The sequence below is a fragment of the Camelus dromedarius genome, chromosome 25, assembly GCF_036321535.1.
Source record: "Camelus dromedarius isolate mCamDro1 chromosome 25, mCamDro1.pat, whole genome shotgun sequence".
Classification (NCBI taxonomy): Eukaryota; Metazoa; Chordata; class Mammalia; order Artiodactyla; family Camelidae; genus Camelus; species Camelus dromedarius.
The window spans coordinates 5,797,948-5,820,049 of NC_087460.1; the positions used below are offsets into that span (position 1 = coordinate 5,797,948).

At 36.7% G+C, this 22,102-nt stretch overlaps 1 long non-coding RNA gene across 1 annotated transcript; it reads left to right on the forward strand.

Moving 5' to 3' along the window:
• Positions 1 to 11: 11 nt before the first annotated feature.
• LOC135318486 (uncharacterized) lies at positions 12 to 6,891 on the forward strand. Its single transcript, XR_010377787.1, has 3 exons — positions 12 to 2,248; positions 2,704 to 2,864; positions 6,739 to 6,891. It is a non-coding gene; the product is annotated as an uncharacterized LOC135318486 (long non-coding RNA).
• Positions 6,892 to 22,102: the final 15,211 nt, after the last annotated feature.

Sequence of the window (22,102 nt, forward strand, 5' to 3'; positions counted from 1 at the left end):
AATTTGATTCTTTCTCCTTTTTTTCATCACAAGGCTAACTTTACTTTCGTTTTAAAATTTCCTTTCTTTATGTACTTTGAAGGCACTCATAGGTTTGTAATAACTTTCATTTCAAAAAATAATGTATAAATATATCTAGCAAATAATTTGATTGTAAAAGAGCCTTTGGGGGTAAAGTTTGAATTGTTGGGATAAACTCAGCACTGTCTTTGGGGCTTTGCTTTTGCCATTTAGATATCTCCATTCCTTGCATATATGTCTATAATTAAGTATTTCAGAGTGTGACTTTTTTGGCTTTGTTTTTGTTTTGGGTTTGTTTGTTTCTTCCATTGTGCTACTCTGGCTTAAGCTTTTTCAGGGGTTGGTGTTCCGAATACACAGTGAGCTCACAGTATAAAGACATCAATTAGGAGTTGACAGGTATGGAAAACTAGTTTTGAAAAGGTAAAACTAGGTTCTAGGATATATAAATGGTTAAAAACTCACCGCAGCCTTCAGTTGACCGTAGTCCTTTTCTTTCTGTGACTTCACTGTAAAAGTGAAAGGGAATGAGGAGATAATAGAAAACGTTTTGGTTATTTTGGGAGATTTCAGGAACAATCATTTTAGCATTTCCGAGTCACTCGTTCTGACAAAGAGGTAGATAACCAGCAGCTTGAGATTGCCATAAAATAATGGCTTAAACATTTCAAAAGTTACAGGCTTGAGTAGATTGGAGGGCGTTTCAATGAAGATCAAGAAGCGGATTATTCAAGGCCATAAAACAAAGTTACTGGCAGGAATAGGACTACAACTTACCTTTTTTAATAGCATTCCTGTTAGTTAAATATACTGTCCCCTCCTCTGTCTACCCCAGTCCACCTATCTTTTTCCTCCTTTTTCCTATCCTTCCTAAAATTTTAGCCCTAATGTGAGTTGTTATAATGTTGGGATAAAATCCTCTTTCAGGTAGAATTTTAGTGACAATAGTCAGGACCTTTTCAATATATACTTCTCTTTGGTCCTATTTAAGGAGGCTGTAAGTCCAACAAACCACTAAATAGTGAATAGGAAATCCTGGCTTGTAATGCTCTTTCTGTAGTTGAAGGCATAAATCATTAACCCGTTTTGTGCTTCAGTTCACTCATAAGAGGTAGGGGTGCTCCTAAGCATCTCAAGGTAAAAATACTTATCTCTTGAAATGACATTTACTGACAAATCCTGGCTCCACTCCTGCAGTAATTTATGATGTATACTAAATAGGCTTATACGGAAGGACCTTGTTCTCTTGCTGATAAGAATGGCTCACGTTAGATGTGTACACTATATGGTTGCATGGGACGTGGAGGATTTATCAGCCTCCATTCTGCTGCCCCCAGGAAGATCGCTGACATGTTAAGAATGATCTTGCTTTCAGATTTCACCATATTCAAACTATATTAGATGGGCCTTATATAGCGTATATGCCTGGCTGCTGTTGTGGGATTTGGGAACATGAGGGGTGGGGTGAATTGTTGTTGTTTTAGGTTTCAGTCAGACAGCCATCCCTGTGCCCCAGTTCCCAGAAGCACAGCAGGCCTCTAGGAGCATCCGTGGGAACGGCGCAGTCCTGACATCACCAACTCTCCTGCTCAGGCTCATCCCATATACAGAGGTCAAAGGGTGGGGTTTGAGATTGGGGGAAGGAATGAGAAAGTAGAAGCAATGTCACTGCAGTGCCACTGTTGACTAGCCTTTGGTGCTTATGTCAGTGTTTGTTTTATTTTTTAAGTTGGCAAAAATTTTTTGGGGGGTAAAGGTAGTGGGAGGGTGGAACAAAAACAAGCCATTTACTGCTAGTTCATTATTATTGCTAGCTCATTATTGGATATTGTTCTTTAGTAGCTAATACAGAATAAGTTTGAAACCTAGACCCCAATAATGAAGAGAATGGGAATAGAAATGAATCTCAGGATGTTAACAAACAGAAAACATTTGTGTGGTGGTAATTTCCAGTTCTGCAATAGCTGTTGTGTTTGTCACTCTGTCTCCCCTTTTCGCCCTAATTCTTCTGTGTATGTATACAGTTTGAGGAAATGTGAGTTTGCAGTCAGTCCTTTTAAAAGGACTTAATGAATTTATAAACTCTTTTGCAAAATAAAATACCCAGTGTTTATATGGGCATACAAATGCTACCCTATTTTAAATGTAGGTGGCGTATGTGTTCGTGTTTTAATGTATTCAGAGCCATTGGTCAGTAAGCAGTCCAGAACATTGAAAACTCAAGCAGGTAAAGCACCTAACCCTTAGTTTCTAGAATTACTTTGAAAAACTTCTTTATTGCCGCATCTTCCACAAGTCTTTTGGTAGTCTCTGAGCTTAAAATTTGCAGGAGTTGGAGACTACCTAGTTAAGATTTTTGTTACCCATTTATTCATAAGATTGTAGAGATAAGTGAAGAAGGGAAGTGTAACAGAAAAGAAATGGCTCCTTGAGATGGCAACTGCTGAGTGTCTAAATCTTTCCACTCCCCCCACCCCTACCCCTGCTCCCAGCTTAGCATGAACATTGATCCATACATGTTTTGATTTTCTGTGATTGGGATTTTCATTGTTTTAACTTTTGGCGGGGAGGTTTTGGGGAAACAGCAAGTTCACGTGTAAGTGAAACTGAAATGTTAAAGGAATTTTTCTGTTTAATATGAATAGTAAGCAAGAACTTTTTCTATATACCCTTCTGCTGCAGCAGAGAAATAAACTGGTAGGTGGCTGCAGAAGAAGGAATTCTTCAGACTAATGGCTATTGACAAAATCTGCATAGGAGAAGAGACAGCATGACATACTACGTCAAGCAAAAGGGGCGAAAAATGGAAACAGGACTAAGATTCGTGGATCTTGATTCTAATGGTAAGTTAATTTCAGTAATATGTTTTCAGTCTGATCCCATTGTTCCACAAGTGGTGTATAATCATGAATGCCTGTGAGTCCTTGATGCAGGATGAATTTGTCCTAACTAGGGTACGATCATTACTTACTTTGGGAAAAAAATAGCAATATGTAAAATTAGGTATTTCTCCCCAGTATATTGATATATGTGTACCTTTTCCCCCAGGTTTACTGAGGTATAATAGACAGATAAAATTGTAAGAAATTCAGAGTGTACAGTGTGATGATTTGACATATATATGCATAATGAAAGAATTCCCCCATCAAGTTAACACATCCAGTACGTGGACCTTCATGATGGCAAAATTGTACTATCAAAGTAAATGTGATTTTTTAAAAATTTGTAAGATAAATGAAATGTGCATTGTTAATCATTCTGTAAATATAAAAAGTCTGTTCCCTTTTTAGTGGGAGCACTGGAGAAATAACTACAGAAGTATGTAATTTGACAATTATGGGATAAAAATGATCTGCTCTTCATTTGGCTATCTCCTATCTGGTCCTATTTCCTTTCACTGTATCTGCCCATCAGTTCCATTCTGCATGTTCACCGTTCACTGTTCTCTTGCTGGTCTGTCTCTGCCCTGCCTCTCTTTTTCTTGGTTGTGCTTCTGCTTCCCTGTCTTGGTTTCTCTCTCCCATCTCAGTCTTTCTGTATGCTTCTCTTTCTTACTCAGTTCTTCTGGATTTTACTTTTCCAGTGTTGCCATTTTTCATCTCTGCCTACCGGTTTTTCTCTCTGTGTCTGTCTCCCCTTTTTCATTTGTGTCCTGCATGTCTGTATCTGCTGGAGTAACTAGATTTATTTCCTTTGCGTTGACAATTACCATCAGACATGTGAATCAGAGTTCCAGTATTGTGATTCTCTACATCCTAGAATTTGATGAGGCTGAATAGAAAGAATTAAATGGTATTTGAAGTCCCCAGAATTAAAGAACATAATTTTCAATTCTTAAATTTATAATAAGATGTGGACCTGTTTAATCACTCAACTACTTGTTTAACTGTAGTATCTTTTTCTGTTGTGCAGTGAAAGATTTTAAAAGATTTATTTAGAAAAGGAAAAGTGCACCTGTCCGGATGTCTGTAGTGTCTATTGTTCCTGGCAGCTAAGCTATTTAAGATTACGTGGACAGAAAGAAAGTCATATATGGTTCTTAATCTTATGTAGAATTTTGACATCAAAATGACTGATTTTTAAAGTATCTATGAAAACAGAAAGTGAGCAAAATCAGTATTTTATAGACATTTACTAGAGAAAATCAGTTTTTTAATTGAACAATAATTGACACGTGACATTATACTAGTTTCATGTGTACAACGTAGTAATTCAATATTTGTATACATTACAAAATGATCTCCACACTAGTTACCTATCTAGTTATCTGTCACCATACTTACTTACGAAAAAATTAGTTTTCTTGTGATGGGGACTTTTAAGATCTACTCTCAGCACCTTTTGAGTATGTGATACAGTATTTTTAACTATATAGTCACCATGCGGTACATATGTTTCCCTATGACTTTTTAATAACTCGAGAGAAAAATCAATTTTTTTAGTCTTTCAAATGAAACTTAAAAGTAACTTTTTTCTAGGATATAAATGTGAACATTTTAGAAATATTTTTATCAATATATTCATTAGTATTTATTGTGTAGCACACAAATAATGTTTTTAAGTTTTATAGATGATTGAAACAGGATATCTAGAAGAGAAATCATTATTTAAGAAAAGGAGTCCTTATGAAAAAGAATATATATGTATAACTGAATCACTGTGCTGTACACCAAAAACTAACACAAAGAGGTATATCAATTATACTTCAATAAAAAAAGAAAAGGAGCCCTGACTGATTTATATATTATATGCAGAGATTTATATATTAATATCTGTAGTAACAGATTGAGCTACTGGCCGATAGAGGCCTGCCGTAAAAATTTAGAATTTTTAAAGTGGAAAACTTAGAGGTCATATACTATAATCTTGAATTTGCTAGTAAGTAAACTAAAGTTCCGAGAATTTAGTAACTTAACCAAGATTATAGAGCCAGGACTACGGCCCAAGTGTGCTAAATGTCAGTGTAGTGCTCTTTGCAGTATATATTATGCATCCTTCAGAATCTGCTGTAGTCACTGAACAAGTGAAGTGCTCTGCAGTGAGAGTGCTGTGATGTTAGAGAGAAAATTGTCACTGTTTGTGCTTGTGGTTAGGATACTGAGGCCAGCCGTGGGTAGCCATTTCAGATGAATTTGTATGTGTAATTAATGAGGACATCATTTACAGCATTTGGTAATAAAGTGTCCCTTGGTAAGAGAAGATGCAGAGGCCTTCAGGTTCTTTGCAGTTTCTGGTCAAGAGGAGTGGATTTCTTAGATCCATTATACTCCTCTCCTCTAGCATACCTTTCATTTCTATTCTGGAAAGTAAATTAATCTATAACAAAGATAAAACAGCTCTATATTGTTCTGAAAAAATTTTTTTTCTTGCAGATTTTTAGGCTAGCAAAGGGGAAAGCAGATAGTTAAATGAAACGATTGTGTGTACCTGGAATAAAGGATCTGTGGTAACATGAAGCAAGAGTAATGGTATCATGGTCTAAATGCATCGTGGATTTTCTTTTTTTTAATGGTATAAAAAGAAGTCACCTTCTCTTAAAAAAAATTGTTTGTCCTAATGCTGAATACAGTTTTACATAGATTGGAGCATAAGACTACACAACATTAGTTTATATGGTTAGAGTTTCTAAATTTTTTAAGAGTTTTGTCTTAATCACAAATTTTGGTTAGTATATGGAGATGTCAATGCTTTAGAACTGAAAAAAGAAGAACAACTTGAATCTTAATCTGAACCAAAACTACTCACAGAGAAAAAAATGTGACAGTGAATTTATATATATGTTCATGTATAACTGAAAAATTGTGCTCTACACTGGAATTTGACACAAGATTGTAAAATGATTATAAATCAATAAAAAATGTTAAAAAAAATCTGAATCAAAACTTACTGCTCATCGTATAATTTATTGAAAATGTAGTCTAGAGCACTAGAGTAAGAGAATTTAAGTTTAATTTTATTTGTTCAGGCATTTTGCTACAATAATTGTATGTGGTGTTGTAGAAGAAATGTTCTTTTTTTCCTGTTGGTACTATTTTTTTTTTTAACTAAAAACAATTGCCCATATTTTAGGATTTTTAAGGAGTAATTACTGACACATGTTTTATATGATTGTATTTTTTTAATCATTGTGAACTTCAGTGTCTAAAATTGGGTATATATTTTTTTAATATAAATTATCTCTATAGTACAGTTTGTCAATCACTAGTAAAATAGGCTTACTTAGATGGCTAGCTGAAGTAAGTCACAGAACTCCAGGGATAAAGACAGAAGTGTTGGTTATTGTGTTGGCAACATCTTGATGAAGTAGGTAATATAATAGCCATATAGATTCAACTGGTGATTCTTCACCTACTAGAGAGAACAAATCCAGGAAAACAGGAGAACTTCTCCTGAAGAAGAGTCAAGTAAATTTGGGAAATAAGGTTGCTCTTTTAAACATGTCCTAAGTTAAAGCTTTTAATTCTTAATGATAACATTTAATGTCTTCCAAGTCAGAATTGGAGTATACCTTGGTATATACCCTTTGTCAGCTGAAATCACCAAGATAAAGTGTGGTAATTACAAAAAACCCTGGCTGTGATTTTTTTTTTTTTTGGTAACCTAGACAGTTTGTAATTTTTTATTGTTGTTAGTTAATTTTCTTTTTTCCTTCATCCTAATTATGAAGACTGTTTAAATATGTGATTTAAGTGATTTGTATGTGTTTTTCCCCCCTAGGTTCTTTTGAACTCACAGAATGGATGAAGATAGATTTGACTGTCTGTTTTTTTCAAATGGAGGATAGAAATACCCAGAACAAGGAAGCAGTAGCTCCAGCCTGTTTGATTTCATGTGTTTTCTAAAATAAAACCACCAGAACTGGAAATGAAATAGCATGGAGTATGATTTGTTCTTTTGGCAGCTATTTCTACCCACTCCATTTTATATGAATTGACTTCAGTCCATATAGCTAAGCTTGATGTCTAGCTCCACATGTGTCATTTTCTCTTTTGAAACCCCTTTTTTTTTCTTGACAGGCTGATCTCTGTAATGTATTCTGATATGATTACTCCTTTTGGCACAAAGATAGGCACTAAAATGTGTATTACGTGGATTTTCTCTTGCCCTTTTCACCTCAGTTTATCTGTCCATGCAAAATAATTGTTGCTTTTTTATTTTTTTAAGTCTCTGAAGAAAACCAGACTTTTTTCTTTCTCACTCTGATAAGGCTCTGGCACACACTTGTCGTAGCATTGCTCACGACACTTAAATCTTGTGACTGGAGACCTAGTTTATTTGAACTGTAGGGGATCTTCTACATATATGTGTATGCAGAGGCAGCCCTAGGACTTTTGACAAAGAATGGGCTTTGTTAGCAGATACTGATTAAAATTCTGATTTCATTACTTACTGTTTACGTGACCTTTAGACAAGTAACCCTCTGCAAGCCATAAGGGAGTGTTTTTTAAAAAAAAAAAAAAGAATTGGAAATAATTGTATTTACTAGGTTAATGTGTAAGGATTAGCTAAACTATAATACATGTATAATGCTTATTAGCACATAGTTGAGTATTTAATAAATACTGCCCTTTAATTCTGTAAATTTTGGTTGTTGATATCTTATGCAAGCCCTACTGAATCTTTTCATCTTGGAATTGAAGTCTGTAAGATTTTCTTTATTTCCTTTCAGTTTTCTTGTTTAAGTTTCTTTCACATTATCTTGTGGTAGGATCATTGTGTGTAGGTGTGATTGTGATTTCTCCTAATAGAGACTGATTATTCCTTATTCCACCTTTCATTATATATATCTATAAATTAGAATTCCTTATGTATATTATATTTATAAATTTAAAAAAAGTCTTATCTCATTTTTTTCCAGGTTTTTTTCCCCGTCAGTTCGTAACAAAAATATTCTTTTCTCACTCCTAAACCAAGAGAATTAACTGAGGGATATGTATACCATGTACAATTAGGAATAATTTAGGATAGTATGACTTTTGCCAAAAATGGTTCGAGAAGACTTAAGTGTATCAAAACAAAGAAGATTGGTATGAAGCCAAAATAGAGGAAAAAATAAGATTAAAACAAGGATTAAAAGTGCAGATGCACACAATCAGATCCTGTACTTTGCTTAGATAGAGGAGCAACAACCATCAGAGGGATTGACAGACTTACCCTGTCAAAGGGCAAATTGTAAGTATTTTAGGCCTTGCCACTCACATATGGCCTCTTCCTTTTTAAAAAAGTAACCCTTTAAATATGTAAAAACCATTCTTAGCTCATAAATTGTACATAACAGGCTGATCCTTAACTGCAGTGGTTTTAATATATACTTTAGTCAATGATCTGTGAATTTTACTTCACTAAATTGAGGCTTTGATAGCAGTAGAGTTTGAAGTTATATTTGCTGTGGTAGGAAAACAGATGTATTGAAATTCTGTGCAATGAACCCAGAATGGTGCTTTGGTAGTTACAGAAGATGAAAGAGTTGATATTCCCATTATTAAAGTTAGCCTAACTTGACATACCTGAACAGGAAGGTGGAATTTGTATGACCAAAAAGTGTTACGGCACTGAATCTTTCAGAGTTCTTAAGACTTGAAAGCTCAGTAGATAAGGACTTAGGTACTACAAACAGATGGCCCTGGTGGGTTGTTTAATTTTTTTAGTTCTATACTCAGCTACTAATCACACAGGAAGAATCGTTTAAAGGTGAGAGCTTCGTGAAGCAGGCTTATATAAGCAACAGGAGTACTGAGCTATCGCATGACATCTAAAATGTACATGGTATAATATTGAGAGACATCATGGATTAAGCCATTGAAATCTATGTTTCTGAAAGTTTTGTAGGGTCAAGAGATGTGGATGGTTTTGCATAATCTTCCCCGCTTGTTTATTGTAATTTTAAAAGTTTATTGTTAGAGCTGCACGCTGTTTGCATCAGGTTTTCTTTTTTCCCCCAGCTTTATTGAGATATAATTGACATACAATGTCATATTAGTGTATAACATAACGTGTATAGTGATACATGTATAACATGATTTGATGTATGTGTATGTTACAAGATTACTACAAGTTTAGTTACCTTCCATCACCTCACATAGTATTTTTTTCTTGTAATAAGAACTTTTAAGATCTACTCTCAGCAAATTTCAAATATACAATACAGTACTGTTAAATGTAATCACCACATTGTGCATTACATCCACAGAACTTATTCATCTTTTGACCACTTAATTACCCATTTTCCCACCAACATGTGCAAAGCTTCCCTTTTCTCCACATCCTGGCATTTATCTGTCTTTGTTTTGATGATAGCCATTCTAACAAGTGTGAGATGATACCTCAGTGTAGTTTTGATATGCATCTTCCTGATAAGTGACATTGAACACCTTTTCATGTATCTGTTGGCCATTTATATGTTGCTTTTAGGAAAATGCCTTATCAGTTCCTCTGATCATTTTTTATATTGAGTTCATTTGCTATTGAGTTGTGTACGAAGAACGAAAGTTCTTTATTTTTTTGATAAAACCCCTTGTCAGATACATGATTTTGCAAATATTTTCTTCTGTTCAGTACATTTTCTTTTCATTTTGTTGATGGTTTCCTTTGCTGTGCAGATGCTTTTTTGTTTGATGTAATCCCACCTTGCTTTTGTGGTGGCAAATCCAAAATATCATTGCCAAGACCAGTGGTAGGGAGCTTACTGCCTATGTTTTTCTTCTAGGAGTTTTATGTTTTTAGCTCTTATGTTCAACTCTTTAATCCCTTTTGAGTTGATTTTTGTGTATAGTTTAAGGTAGGGGTTCAATTTCAGTCTTCTTGCATGTAGGCTGTCTAGTTTTCCCAGCGACATTTGTTGAAGAGACTGTCCTTTTCCCATTGTCTATTCTTGGCCCCTCCCTTACAAATTAATTGACCATACATGTGCAGGTTTATATTTAGGCTTTCTATTCTGTTCCACTGGTTTATGTGTCTGTTGTTATGCCAGCACCATACTATTGATTACTATAGCTTTGTAATACAGTTTGAAATCAGGAAGTGTGGTGCAGTGCCTCCAGCTTTGTTTTTTTGCATCAGGTTTTCTTGAAGAGATCTGAGTGGCACACCTGTGGCACCCACATTCCACCTCATACACGCTGCACAGACAGACCTCTTCCCACGTGTTTGGGGAGCAGCTTCTCCACCGTTCCACGAGCCTCTGACGTAAACACTGCATTGCATCTTTACCCTCCAGTGGCACTTACAGTATCATAAGATCTGCCAGATTATCTGGCACAGCTTGCAGGGCTACTTGTATCACATCCTGAAACTTCTGCAGAGCCCTTTCTTGGCTTCTCAAACTCAGTTGCCTTTCATTCCATCCAATATATAGGCTGGGATAGTGTTTCCAGGCAAAATGTGTTGCCTCCACAATCTAAAGAGATCCACCAGGTATTGTGCTTGCTTCCATGTAGCAGGTCATGCAAACGTACCAAGCTGTGTTTTACTTTGGTAGGGGGTGTTCCAGATGCCCCTTAGTACTAGTCTTCTAAAACTTTATAAGAATGGCAGATCCCCAAATATTTGATACTACCCTCTGGGAAATAAACATGTCTCAATAAGGCCTCTGGAATGCTAAGCTTCCTTTTGCTCCTTTGTCCAATAAGTTGAAGTCATTGACATAATCCATTTATGTCATGTTCTTTGGAATGTCCGGATGGCCTGTAGTTTAGATTGTATCGTCAAAAGTGTAACGATGAACAAATCCCTGGAACAAAACCAACTGAATATTGTTCATTCCATTGGATGCAAACTATTTTTAGTCTTTTCTGGTGGAGATAGGAAGGGAAAAATCCACTTAACCAAATCAGTGGTTCCATGTTATGTACCTGAGCCCTAGTACCCCTGCTGTGTGTAGTCCTTGTCTAGGAGTAAACCAGCAAGAAAGTGGCTTTGGTGAGAATACTGAGGTGGATCCAAAAGAGTGCCACCTAGAGGCTGGCAAGCCAACTACGTCTTCCACAACGAGTTTTAGGAGAGGTCAAATAGTCACTGCCACAGTGTTCATGTTAGACAAATAGTTCTCAAGAAGAGAATAAACTGTAAAGCAAAGTCCAACACCTCTCCCCCTCCTCCTGACCTTACTTCCTAGAGGGAATCACTGTTATTTTCTTGTATATCCTCCCAGGATTTCTGAGTTCATTTATAAGCATGTCTTTTATTTTTAACCCAGTGTTGCATAACTTTACAATATATTACTGAATATCTTGCCATACAAGTAGGTATACTACTACCTTGATTTTTTAAAACAGCTACATAAAATTCTGTTATTTGCTTCTACCATAGTATGGCTTAGTTACATGAAATGCCCCAGTATTCTTCCAATAAATCTTTCCCTCTTGTTTAAATTTGTTTTTGTTACATGCAGCCAAAAATTCTAATACAAGAAAAGAGACCAAGGACAAGAAATTAAACTTTGACGGATTTTTCTTAGAATAACCAATTGAAAATTATTTGAACACAAATTGAGCATTGCTAGAAGACCTAACCTGGAGGAAAAATATGTATGCTAATGGTAAGAAAAAATAAGTAGTACCTAGGAAAACTACAGAGAAGCTTTACATGGTTATATCCCACAATTTAGTCACGTGATTAAATATCAAAGGATGGTTTTAAAAAAAAAGTTGATTAAAAAAAAAAGTAATAGTTTGATTCCACAAACCAGGTGACGTCTTGGATTGGCCTGAGTTGCACTAGATCTCATGGAGGCTAGCTAGACCATGATAAGGTTGTGCTAGGAGGAAGGAATTGTCAAGTCTGTGTAACATCCAGGGACTATAAAGTACTAACAGGAAGAGTGAAGTCATTTTTACCAGTTGAATACGATCAATTGCGTATTTAAACACACAGGGAACATATTCAAAATCCATTATTTGGCGTAATTAGGGTATGGGATTATAATAAAAGCAGAAAAAAAGGCTGCCAACTAATTCAATATTTCCAAAACAATTTTTTTAATCTCTAATTTTATTTCAGTATATATTCCACTCCATCTCTAAATCTATAGGAAAAATCATTTGAGTGAAAACACATGCCAACATATTAGTAAGAAATATTTAATATGTTTGCTGGCACAAATATTTCATATATGTTTGTTGGCACAGGTTAAACATTTTATAAATTCAATTTATGTCTAATTAGATGAATTAACATAATTCCAGACCACTTTATGTAAGGGATGTCTGCCAAAGAGCCTCAAACTAGGCCTAGTCTACACTGGACAGACCTGACTGGATAGTGTAAATGCATTATGCCCAGAGCAGATCTATTTTCCAAGTTCAAGGAATTTGCAATGAAGTAAATCATTAAGAGCAATCAAGCCTATCATTTGTCCAATAGTCTCTAATAACCATAGCCTAATCATTGGACAAGTATTGTCATGTATAGTGAGTAAAGTCAAGTCGGAACTGAGTCTGAATTTCAGCCTTGCCACATGCTAGTTCTGTGATTGTGGGCAAGTTAACTTCTCTGTGCACCAATTTTTTTTTATCTGCAAGAATGATCAATGATAGGTTTTTCTTTGATTTAAAAGTAATCCTAGTAGCATTTGGAACATAACTGATATTAAATAAATGGCTCTCCTAGAATTTCTCTCCTGGGGACAGTTAAAAACAAATTTGTGTAATATCAGCAGTGAAAAGGCAACCCACAGAATGGGTGAAGATATTTGCAAACCTAAATCTGATAAGGGATTAATATCCAGAATAGAGGATTTCCAAAACTTAACAACAAAAACAACCTGATCCAAAAATGGGCAAAGGACTTGAGTAGACATTTCTCTAAAGAACATGTATAATTGGCCAATAAGCACATGGAAAGATGTTAAATCATTAAGGGAGTGTGAAACAAAACTGCAGTGAGCTATCACCTCACACCCCTTTAGGATGGCTAATAAGTTTTGGTGAGCTAGATCAGCCCCTTGTAATAGATATAGAATGAGTTTCCCACAAGAATAAAAGAGAGAGGGGCAGTCTTCTTCCCTAAAAAGATACAGAAGAGACAACGGAATGAAAATGGAGAATATTAATAAAGAGAGAATATTATCTTGCTTTATTGGAGACAATATTTGAAAGATTAAATCCAAGACGGGATTTAAGTGACCTTCCAATGGTCACATAGTAGCAAATATTAAGCTACCTTTGGTTGACTCTTTGGTCACTGTTCAGAATGAGGATTTTAAGCATTTTGGCCTATTTTATGATGGTCTGGTAAAGGGAAGTTAATTGGAATAGCTCCGGATACTCAGGAAGTGAGAAGAATGATCTTCCTTTGAGCCCCCGAGATTCCTGTCCCCTGGTGTACATCCTCTATCTAGTTGCCTCTCCTTAAATGGGACTTTTGAGTATGCTAGGACATCATTTTCATGGTTAGCTTATGTTATGTGACAAAGGGTAGGGGATTTTGCGATTATAGTTAAGGGCTCTAATCAGTTGGATTTAAGTTAAAAGGGAGATTGTCCTTGGTGGGCTCAGCTTAATCAGGTGGACTGGTTAAAAGAAGCTCTAGAAGACAGAGAGGAGAAATGGGATTTCCAGGAGCAGAAACACTCTTGGTGGCCTTGAAACAAACTGCCATCTGGAAAGAAGAGAGGACCATATGGTGAACAGTGAGTGACCTGAGAGTCAAAGCCTTCAGTCCTACAATCACAAGGAGCTGAATTTTACCAACAACTCGTGAACCTGGAAAAGGAGCCTGAAACTCCAGCTTGCTGACAATGCTGAGGAGACCTGTACCCAGACTCCTGACCCATGAAAACTGTGAGAGTAAATGTGTATTGTTTCAAAACACTAAACTTGTGGTTAGTTATGTAAGTATCCTTATATTAGAAATATGTTTATAAGTAAATATATACTTATTAAATATACTTAATATCATCTAAATATTTACACATTATGTCTTTTACTATAAATCATATTATATCATGTATAAATATATTTCGTGCTATAAATTATTTATAGTACATGGACTCTGTGGCAGAATTGTGTCGCCTTTGTCTGATGGTGGGGTAACATTCTGGGCAGAGCTTACAGCTTACAGCTTTACAGGCATAGAGGTCCAGTGTGTGGCACAATTTGGGGCAGTAGGATTGTGTAATGGAAAGAGCACTGGACTGAGAGACAGAAAGTAGTACTCGGTTCTGCCTCAGCCATTGACTCATTGAGTAACCCTTAGGATAAGTCACTTAATTTTGAGAAGCTTCAGTTTCCTCATCTGGAAAAGGAATTAGACTGGGTTCATTCTGATGTGCCTTCTAGCTCTCACCTTCTGTACTAAATGTGTCAGTTATGTGTAGGATCTAGTAAAACCTGGAAGGGAAGATAAGCTTTCCAGTGGTAACATATAGAACTAAAAGAACTAAAATGTGCTGTGTGCACACAAAGACCAGGTCAGAAAAGAGAAGCAACAGAGACAAATTTATGAGAAAGATGAGGGATGAAGACAGGGAGCTAGAGAGCAGAGGAATGGGAATGAGACAGTCTATAGGAGCTGGGTCCCAAAATCAAGGAGGCCGTGAGTTTCTCCATGCAGCTAGAATGTGAGTTGTGAGAAATTACACTTGCCAATTTATGGCTACTCAAAGGATGACAGGCAGTAAATAACCCTGTACCTTTTATAATTCTCTGGCCTAAATGAAAGCACCAAGAGAATTACTACACTGAAATGCAAAAACACAGTTTAAGAACTTCTATGGGTCCTACCTACATGCTGCTCTGTCTTCGGCAGAGATCTCAGCCCACAAACTGCTGAGGGCCTCAAAGTGAGGCGGCCCGCTGCATGGAGCTCCACCCTCCTCGAGGTCAGGAGAACTGACTACAAGGATGGGGGAACTGCCAAGTCTTCCTCGTAAGATATATTTGAGAGAAAAATGAGATCTGACATTAATGAAAGGGCTGAGTCTAGGACATAGGTTTTTCATAAAGAGAGCTGTAAACCTTTCTACTTCAAAGACAGAACACAAGATGTGGCTCAGTGTACACACAGGAACCAGAAGGGCCTCTGGGATTCATTTGTGCTTTCTCCTGCTTTTACTTATACTGTATAATCTCTTCAGGAAACTGAAGGGAGAAGTATTCTTTTTAAGTTAACAATGAATAGGTAGGTAGAGAAATACCTTGAGGAAAAATGATTGCTGCACTTTTTTTTTTTTTTTTTCCATTTAAGAAGGACAGGATTGAAACAGTTCCGGAGATGGATGGTGGTGATGGTTGAACAGCAGTGTGAATGTCCTTAATGCCACTGAATTGTACAAAATAGTTAAAAGGTTAAATTTTATGTATAATTTACCACAGTTTTTAAAATTAAAACATTTGTAACACAGTTCCACCATTAGTTTATAAGGTCCCATTTCACCACATCTTCATCAGTATTAAAAATCTTGATAAATCTGTTTTTAAAAATGATTGGTGGGAGAAGTGTAGCTCAAGTGGTAGAGCTGCATGCTTAGCATGCTGAGGTCCTGGGTTCAATCCCCAGTACCTCTAAATAAATAAATAAACTCAATTACCCCTCCCCACCCGCAAAAAAAAAAAAAAAAAGATGGTATCTAGCAAGTCTTCAGATAATCCTAGTAAGGATAATTATTTCCAAGTCCACATCCAACCTCCTCCTGAAGTTCTGCTATTAGACATTTTTGCCGTTTGAAGTCATGTTTTTGAGGTACTTCAGGCTGAGCTTAATATCAGGTCCTGCTTCCACAGTTTGCGTCACTGTATCCCCGTCTCAGTCCAATCTCTAGGTTAAATTCTGGTCCTTGGTAAAACACATTAAACATCTCTCATCCAACAATAACATTTGGCATCAAATGATCTTTGTTACTGGCAAGACTGTGATTATACTCCATTTTTGATAATTGGGTTTTTGTTTTGTCTTCTATGGCTGAGTGCCTGTTTTGTAACCTTCCTAACACCCTAAAATATTCTATGATTGGGCTCAGCCTTTCATTCAACAAATATTTAAGGGGTCCACTATGTGACATGCACTATTTTAGGTGGCTGGGTTAAATCAGAAAAAATAAATCCTTTCCATTATTTGCTTTATAGTACAGTAGGGGAAATAGTAAATATTATTAAGCTGGAAGTGTGCCTGGAATGTTTGAGGAACAGCAATGAAGCCAGTGTGGATGGAGCACGGAGGGCAATACTAAAAGCGAGGTCATGAAGGGCCAGGTTAAACCAGGCCTTAAGTTAATTGTAGAGATGTTGTTTTACTTTGAGAAATTGAGAAGCATTGGGACAGTTTTGAAAAGAGAAACAGTATGATCTAACTTACATTTTTAAAGGATCATTTTAGCTAAATTGTTGGTAATAGACTCTGGGCTGGTAGAAATAGGGAAACTACTGCAGTTATAGTGGCAGGAGGACTTCTGCTTCTGGCCAAGATAGAGTAACAGAGATTGAATTTACCATGCCATCTGAAACGACTGAAAAACAGGGTATATATACAACGGTTTTCAAATAATGGACATCAGTTAGCCCATGGCAAAGATCCCTTAGAGATGGAAAACGATTAAGGTGAGCCCTGAGGTTGCTCCCGCTTATTACCTGGGGATCTCCAGTCACAGTGCAGGGGAAGGCTAACAGGAGCCTAGTGGTCTCGCTGAGTTGAAGAAATGGAGTTGAGAGTTCGAGGGCCAGCCTAGCTGGAATTCTCAGAGCAGAATAACAGAGAGGAAACATCTGTACAGAGAAAGAACACAGATCTGCAGAGGGTCTTGCTGAGTTTTTAGATGAGTCTGATCGGCACATGCATGTGAAGAAACTACCCAAGGGCAGCAAAAGAACCGCCAGAAATTAGTAGGAACAGCCCCCGGGGTTCACAGAAGGACTGGAATAGTGTGTACTCCCACCAGCCAGAGTGGAAAACCCAAATATATCACAAGAAAAAAGCAGAGAACTGAGAAGCATATTGCCTTGGGAGGGGTGGGGGTGATACCGCCGTAGACTAAAAGCCATTCAATCACACTTAACAAATCTGAAAAGCAAGCCTTGATCACAGCTGGGGCGAAGAACAGATTAACGAAAAATCTTAAATGGGAAAAGCTGAATGAATTGACCCTTAGGGCTTTGAAAGCTCCAACATATTTCTGGGATCTAGGAGGCCCTAAGCTCTCACCTCTGACTGACCTTGAGAATCTACACAAGCAGAAAGTGAAAGCTAAGATAGAGTTGCAAACTGCCTGGCTAAATTTGAAGATGTGTTCCAACATAACCACAGGACTCCTCGGCAAAGACTAAGAGACTTATTGGATTTAGGCATTTAAGGAAGTCTCTCTCCAGTTCTTAGTTGACCACTAAGCAAACTGTGTAAGGACTTAGTTGTCTGCACACAAAAAACATAGACTTTACAGAATTAGTACGAAAGAGTCACTAAACCACCAGCAATTAGAACAAGCAGCAGTAACAGCGCACTGAGAAGAGGAGAGACTCTGCTTGCCAGAGCTGCTGCAGTCTATCCTTTGCTGTGTCCCAACAAAATATTAGGACACTAAATCGGCTATTTGTGTTCAGTGAACTAAAAGAAAAGTTTGTGTAAAGAACTAAAGTTTGAGAACATCTCATCAAGTAGAGAATATCAATGAAGAGATAAAACTATTAAAAGGAGCCAAACAGCAACTCTGAAATTGAAAAATACAGTATCTGCAATGAAACAAGCACTAAAGGAGCTTTGAGTTGGAATAGGAATCAGCAAATTGAAGCCAGGTCAACTGAGACTATACAGCATAAAAGAAGGGAGTAGGGCTGTGTAAGAGCAGTTTTTGTAAACAATTGAAATTAAATTTATCTTAATCCAAGTTAGACTGCTATCAATTAAAGTGTTAATGGTAATCCACAGAGCAACCACTAAAAACAATTTTAAATATATAGTAAAGAAACAAGGAAATTTAAGTAGTACACTAGATACTTCTGTTTAACAAAAATAGAATGCAGTAATGGAGGAATTGAGGAACAAGAAGACATAGTGAACAAAGGGCAGACATAAATCTTAATTTATCCTTTGATACATTAAATGTAAGTAGATTAAATTATCAAATGGCCAAGGTTGGTATATGGATATATAAGAGGAAAAACATAATCCAATGATATGTTGTCATTTTTGATTCAAAGTTGCAAGTAGGTTTGAAGTAAAAGGGCAGAAAAAGATGTTCCATTTAACAGTAACCAAAAGAGAGCTAGAGTAACTATACTAATACCCAACGCAGACTTTAAGACAAAAGTTGTTACTAGAGACAAGAAATGGACATAATGGCAGGTCAACCTATGGAGAAGAAATAACAGTTACAAACATTTGCACAGGTCCAAAAACCAAGAAGCAAAAAATGGACAAAATTGAGGGAAGAAATACACAATTCAGCAATAATAGCTGTAGAATTTAATACCCCACTTTCAATGGATAGCACAGCCACAGGGGAAATCAATGAGAAATCAGAAGGCTAGAACAACGCTCCATCTGACAGGCACCTGTGGAATACTTAAACAGCCCGCAACAGCAAAATACATATTCTTGTCTAGTGCATACAAAATATTTTCCAGGATAGAACATATGCTTTTCAACTCCACAATCCCCTTTAAAATCTTTCTGTCTCTTTACTGATATTCTTTATTTGATGAGACATCATTCCCATACTTTCTTTAGTTCTATAGACATGATTTCTGTTAGCTTTTTGACCATATTTAAAATAATTGACTCAAAGTTTTTTTATCTAGTAAGTACAACATCTGGGCTTCTTCAAGGACTATTCCTTTTTTTTTTTTTTTTTCCTGTGTATAGGTGATTCCTTCTTGTTTCTCTTAATTTTTTTGTTGAAAACTAAGCATCTCAAATAATGAAATGTGGCAACTCTGGAAATTACATTCCGCCTCCTCAGAGTTTATGGTTTTGCTTCTTTTGTAGTTTTGTTTGCTTATTGGCTTTTGAAGTAATTGCAAAGAATTTTTCAGTATCAGAGTTTTTCAAGGTCCCTATGGATATCTCATTCCTCAGCTTTTCTTTTTAAGCTTTTTGATTAGTCTATTGTTTATGTCAACATCTTAGGCAGCTGTGATGTTAAAACATTAGCAAAAGCTCTTCTCTCTCTCCTTGAGGTGGTTAGTATGGGCAGCTCTGTGTGAAGTTGAATAAAAAAGAGTCTTTCCAGTGGCCTTCCAGGGAACCGCTAGCAGATAGATCAAATAATGACATTCCTTTGGGAATGAGGTCTTTTCTGTTCCCCCAGTATTAGAAATGCAGGCTGTTATTTTTAAGGCTGTCATGAAACTGAGGAGCAGGGACAGGGCTAAGATAATTTAAAATGCCACAAAGCTCATTGCCGTTACCAGGGTTCAGCTCTTTTTCTTAACTAAATGTTCCCTGGATTGCTGCAAGCCTTAGGTTAATTTCAAATTCTGGAGCGGATTCTGACTGTTTTTGCCAGGCCTTTTTTTTTGGTTGCTTTTACAGAGGGACAAAATTTGGAGGTCTTTACTGTATGATTTTTGCTAAAATCACCTTATTTAGGCCTTTTTGCTCTCATTTTTTTCATTCACTCATATTTATTAAATGCGTATCTCAGCCAGACAGTGTTTTAAGTGGGCTGAAGATACAGCATGTGCTTCCCTTGGGTTCACATATTATATAACCACAGTAATAAAACAGTTGTTGGCGATATAGTGTAACTTTATCTAATATCTTGCTGTGAAGAATTTGTGTCCTACGGGTTCTCTTAAACAGTCAGCAAAAAAGTATTGAATGCTTATTATGTGCCCAGCATTGCTGAATTCCTAGGAAAACTTAAGGTCTCTTTTCCTGTTAATCCCTTACAGTCTTCTTCTCCAGAAGGAAGTTTATATTTCACAGGAAGCACTTACGGCTGTTTCACAACCTCTCCCCCTTTTCTCTTCCCCCAAATAGTCCCATCGGATTAGAAAGGGTAGCTTAATATGGATAAGACTGCCTCATAGATAAAATAACATGGTTAGGATTGAGGGGGAAGGTCCTGTTTTTCAAAAGGAAGACTTTCTTTTTGGAGGGGAAAGGGTTTAAAGTTAAAAAGTAAAGGAGGTAAAAGTCTAACAGAAACCTATATGGAAGAGATGCTGTGAAAATTCTTAGTTACACTCTGTACTCCTTTGAACTTTTCCTTACAACTCTGAGTCCACAGATTTGTCTTCTAAATGAGTCATATCAGTAACATGCTTTAGGCACTAAATCATATGCTATTTAATGGCATTTCTTTAGTATTTTTCTTACTGGTTTAGACTTTTCATATGTATCTTACATATATGATAATATATATTATTTATGTATACATATAAATCAAATATAAAGTAAGAGAGAGAGAAAGATTGATCATTGGCTCACATGACTGTAAAGGCAAGTCCAAAATCTGTAGGGGAGGCTGGCAGACTGGACCCTATCTCCAAAAACAGTCACATTCTGAGGTACTGACTGGGGTTAGGCCTTCAAAATACAAATTTTGAGGGGAAGCGCTTCATCCTCTCAGTAAGTAGTGGTTGAAAAGAAGTCCTTATCCCAAGTATAATCTGAGCAAGTAATCTCTGTGTTTCTCCTTTGGCTCTTTTAATAGGAAATTGCAATTTTCTTTCATTCCTTGTTTTAGGAAACTAAATGTTGGCCCAGGTACTGTTGAAGCTTGGGTGGAGTTGAGTTGCAACTTTATTTGTCCTGATGCATTCATATTTGAATACTGACACATTGCATAGTTCACTCGAACAGATTTGGAAAAGAAAGAGTCGAGCCTATAATTAGTAGAGGAGGGTGGAGGAGACAGAGGCAGGTAAGGAGTGGCCCCAGCTTCAGGTGGTAACTCCCTTCCTTTCCCCCCAAATTTGCAGGAAGCTTACTATGTGCCAGGCACTGTGCTAGGTACTGTCCATGTGTCAAATCATTTGATTTTTATACCAACTCTGTAAAATATGTTCTATTATTCCCACTTTATAGAAGATGAAACCAAAGCACAGAGAGGTTAATAACTTGTCATGGGTCACAATGACATCCTCTGTACAGATTCTTTGCACAATTTTCTTTCTTCTGCAAGTTTGGTGTCTTCTGGTTGCTGGGGCACAGATAGCTCCCATAGCTGGAAGCAGACCTGTCTCCATTCTTCTCTTCAGATTCACTGGTTGGGAAAATGTTCAACAAGATCCCAGCATTAACAGATCTTATCTACTAAGATCAAAAGGCCAGGGTAAAAGAAGATTCTTGGGTAAGGCGAATAAAGGTGTCTCTACTGGGATTTTAGGAAAGCTGAGAGAAATAGACATGAGTAGTGGTGGGCCCTGAACAAGTTACAAAGGGAAGATAGATAAGGAGAAAAATTTACAATCAGAAAATTCAAAATAGGAGGAGAGAAGGAGAGGATGCCAAAGGAATTATGCTAAGCAGGTTCTACAAAATTTCTTTCTTCATTTTTCAATGCCTTTGTTTTGACATGTAAAAAATGCCTTACCCCTACATTACAGCTCACATTGAAGTTTTTGGTTTAGGCAGTCATTTGCCTTTTAGAGTGATTAAAATTTTGCTTAAGTGTCTCTTATATTTATTTTGTTTGATACCATGTCTGGAGACCTTCATTTATTTGCAGTTTCTATATGGCATCTTATTCTAGAGGTCAGCACACTTTTTCTGTAAACGACCAGGTAGTAACTGATGTTGGCTTTGCATGCCAGGAAGTCTCTAATAATCCCTCAAATCTGCTATTGCACAGCAGCCATTGATAATCTGTGACCAAATGAATATTACTGGGCTCCAATAAAACTTTATTTACCAAACCAGTGGCAGGCTGGGTTTGGCCTGCAGGATGCAGTTTGCCAACCCCTGTCTTACATCTTCTACCTTAAGAACACCCTTTAATATTGCTTGTAACATAGATCAGCTGGCAGTAAGTTCTCTCAGCTTTTGTTTCTCTGAAAAACTTTTTCCCCCTCATTACTGCTGAGTACAGAACACTGGATTTCCTTTTTTCTTCTTTGAGTATTTTAAAGATAGCAACCCATTGTCTTCTGGATAACACTGTTTTTCATGAGAAGTTTGCTGTAATTCTTATCTTTGTTCTTCCATATGT